The 3,863-nt window shown below is 35.4% G+C and overlaps 1 pseudogene; it reads left to right on the plus strand.

Annotated features, from left to right (window-relative positions):
• LOC104984820 overlaps window positions 1–1,787 on the plus strand; it is a 29,756-nt pseudogene extending 27,969 nt beyond the window's left edge.
• The last annotated feature ends 2,076 nt before the right edge of the window (window positions 1,788–3,863 follow it).

The raw sequence follows: 3,863 nt of genomic DNA on the forward strand, positions 1-3,863 counted from the left end.
GCCTTCTTCACAGTCCAACTCTCACATCCATACATGACCACTGGAAAAACCATAGCCTTGACTAGATGGACCTTTGTTGGCAAAGTAATGTCTCTGCTTTTGAATATGCTATCTAGGTTGGTCATAACTTTCCTTCCAAGGAGTAAGCGTCTTTTAATTTCATGGCTGCAGTCACCATCTGCAGTGATTTTGGAGCCCAGAAAAATAAAGTCTGACACTGTTTCCACTGTTTCCCCATCTATTTCCCATGAAGTGATGGGACCGGATGCCATGATCTTCGTTTTCTGAATGTTGAGCTTTAAGCCAAATTTCTCACTCTCCACTTTCACTTTCATCAAGAGGCTTTTTAGTTCCTCTTCACTTTCTGCCATAAGAGTGGTGTCATCTGCATATCTGAGGTTATTGATATTTCTCCCGGCAATCTTGATTCCAGCTTATGCTTCTTCCAGTCCAGTGTTAAACTATGGCTTATTCATTTTGAGGTTTGACAGAAAACAACAAAATTCTGTAAAGTGATTATACTTCAATTAAAAAATAAATTAATTTAAAAAACAAAATAAAATTAATGATCCAAAAACATTATATCCCTTATTTTAATAAAATTAAGAAAAATATTTATTCTTTAATTTTTATCTTATTCTCAAGATAAAATGCAAATAAAACTTTCCCCCTCCATTTGCAATGAAATGTCCTTTTTCTTTAAAGAATTTATATTGAATGACATCTTGTACAAATTGTATTCAATCAATAGATAACATGTCCCAAATATCTTGGTGCTGCTTTAAACTTTGATAACTTCAGATGCATAAACTTTACAAACTTACCCCAAAAAACTCATTTGAAAGTTTATTTATTCACATTTCCTATATATGCATTTAATTTTGCAGAAGGCAAGTCAGAGTGATGAGATATGGAGGGTGGGGAGTGACGGGGAATGAGAATTTTGATCATGCATCACGGGTGATCAGATAGCATGGGTAGGGGAAATGTTTCTAAACTGACTCAGGAAGATTATTGCTAAAACTTGACTCTAAAAGGATGGTGACTAAAGCCCAAGGTTGAGGCACAGTCCAGAAAAGACCTCAGAAACACCTGACTACAGTTTGGTCAAGGAGAGTGTCTTTGTCACTCTGAAGTTTTTTAGGGGAAAAAAGAAACGTTTACAATTAGTCAAACAAAATTTTAATTTAAAGATACAGAGTTTCCAGGTTCAGCTCTGGCACAGCAGAACAGGAGTCATCCACATCCCTCTAGCTTCCTGGAACTTAGCTGACATCCAGAGCACCTTCATTGCCATCAGATGACGTGCACTGAGGCCTCATGGGCAAGATCATCAAGGCCTTTGAGCAAGAAGGATTCTGTATTGTGGCCATGATGTTCTTTCAGGTCTCTGATGAACACTTTGAGCAGCAATATGTTGCTCTGAAAGACTGCTCATTCTTCCCAGGGCTAGAGAAGTGCATGGACTCAAGATCAGTTGTGGCCATGGTCTGGAAGGGCCTGGATATGGTTAAGTCAGGGAAGGCTGATGTTTGGGGAGACAACCTGGCAGACTCTAAGTTGGGCACCATTCTCAGGACCTCTGCACTCAAGTTGGCAGGAACATCATTTGTGGTAGTAATTCAGTAGAAAGTCCTGAAAAAGAAACCAGCCTACGGTTTAAGCTGGAAGAACTGGTTGATGACATGTCTTGTGCTTATGACTGGATCCATGAAAAAGAAGTGGACAAAGCAGCAGCCTCCTGGGCACCACTTGATGTGTCCCTGGATACAGCTCTTCTTACTTAGATGCAGTAGGATTGATCATTCTTCTTTAAAGCTAGTTTACCAATAAAACCTTTGGAAACTGGAGGGAAAAAAAAGAACTATGGAACACTTTAGCAATAGGGAAACAGATCAATTTAAGTTTATTTTCAGATTTATAAATATACATGAACAGACAAAGAAAGGATAGCACCCAGAACTGATTATCAGTTGAGAAAAAGAAATTAAATTAGGTTATGACTGCATAGCTTACATAAAAATAAATACCATAGGAATTCAAATTACAACAAAACAAAATCACTTAAAAAGTATAAATGAAAATATCAGAGATTATGTAGATAATACGGGGCTTGAAAGTTCTTTCTAAACAAATCACAAAGCTCAGAACCACAAGAGAAAAATTACTTGAACTCATAAAAATGTAAGAAGCCACATGCAAAGTTAAACTATAGGTCAAAGACTGTGAGAAATTGTTTTCAAATCATTCATGGGTACATGGCTTATGTATATTTTTTTAAGTTTCTATGAACCACTGACAAGAAAGTAAACAATCCAATATAAAAGTAGGCAAAGAACATCAACAAATAACTCATAAGAAGATTCAGTTTTTTAAAGATATAAAAATTGTTCAACCAGTTATCTCAGAAATCTAAATGAAAACAGTAAAATATTTTTCCACTCTAAGTCAAATAAATTGATCACAAAATTTAAAGGTTAATTCAATTTAGTGCTGGTAAAAATAATAATAGCATAACAGACTTTCTCATATTCTTTGTTCACGAATCTTATTATTCTTTTGAGGAACAGTTTGACAGGATCCACACATGTGAAACATACATTGCCTTTGGCCCAATTATTCCACTTGCAGAAATGTATGTTTCACAAACAGTCTGTTTTACCTCAGCCCTTGTTTCTCTAATGTGAATTACTCATATTTGATTCATAAGGGAGAAGATGCAAAACACAGAAGCTGTGTAGATTTATACATTATTTTTCCAGGCAAAGGAAGCAGAGAAAGCAAGAGAAAAATACAACCTTCAGCAGAAAAGGGAAAAGCCCTTAGCTGGGCTGATACAGTAGTACCAGGACTCCAATCAGCTTTATTTTAGAAAATAAAGTAAGTGCCTGAGCCCAGGCCTCCCCCTGATGGCTCACCCTCCACCTCATGTCGCTTTCATCTTTGGCAATTTGTATTGCTGCCTTCGTGGCATACATCCAGTTTACAGCTCCAGTTAATCTGTATGCTTTCAGCACCACCAGCCCTACACTTATCGATATTGTTATTTAGTGATTTTGCACATTTTTAATCTCCACTGTGCAGCCACCAGGCACAAAAAGCTCTCTTGCCCAGACCATCCACACGATCTCCCTAAGTATCAATTTGGTTTTGTGGTGCTCTAGTTTCAAATGTGCAGAGGTACTGAATAGTCTGCCACAACTCTATGTTATGTTCTGGTATTTTAATTGCACTGTTTTGAAGAACATGTGGTTTTTTAGGTTCTCATACATAGCATTAAGAAGAAAACCTATTCTTGCACAAGTGAGCAGGAGTGATTGCAATGGTACATAATTGGAAACCTAGTCTATCCCTTTGGGAATGGTTAGATAAATTATGATCTGTCTTTTCTATAGAATCCCATATCATTATCAAAATGAGGCATGGAAATTTCACCAAGATATATCGTTTACAATGTCTCTAAGCAATATGTAATTTTACATTAAAATCAGGAATATAAAACTGTATCTACAAGTACCAGATTATTCTCAATGGTTATATATAAGGATGCAATTTTTATTAGTGAAGAGTTTTCAAGTTTTAGTAAATATATTTTTATATGATTTAAAGCTTTTTTAAAACAATATGCATATATTCATGGATAATTTTGTAGTGATCTTAAATAACCTACTTTAAATTCAAATACTAAAAGTCTACAAGAAAATTTTTAGCTCTTAGGAGAGAAAAGGATAGAAATGAACAAAAGATGAAAAAGGACAAATAACCTTTCTTAATAAATTTCATGTTTATCTCAAAAATCATAAATAAAATGAGAATACAAGCACAAACTTTAAAATATATACAACAGATACAGCTGATATAAG

Source organism: Bison bison, unplaced genomic scaffold (genome assembly GCF_000754665.1).
Source record: "Bison bison bison isolate TAMUID 2011002044 unplaced genomic scaffold, Bison_UMD1.0 scf7180017864035, whole genome shotgun sequence".
NCBI lineage: Eukaryota > Metazoa > Chordata > Mammalia > Artiodactyla > Bovidae > Bison > Bison bison.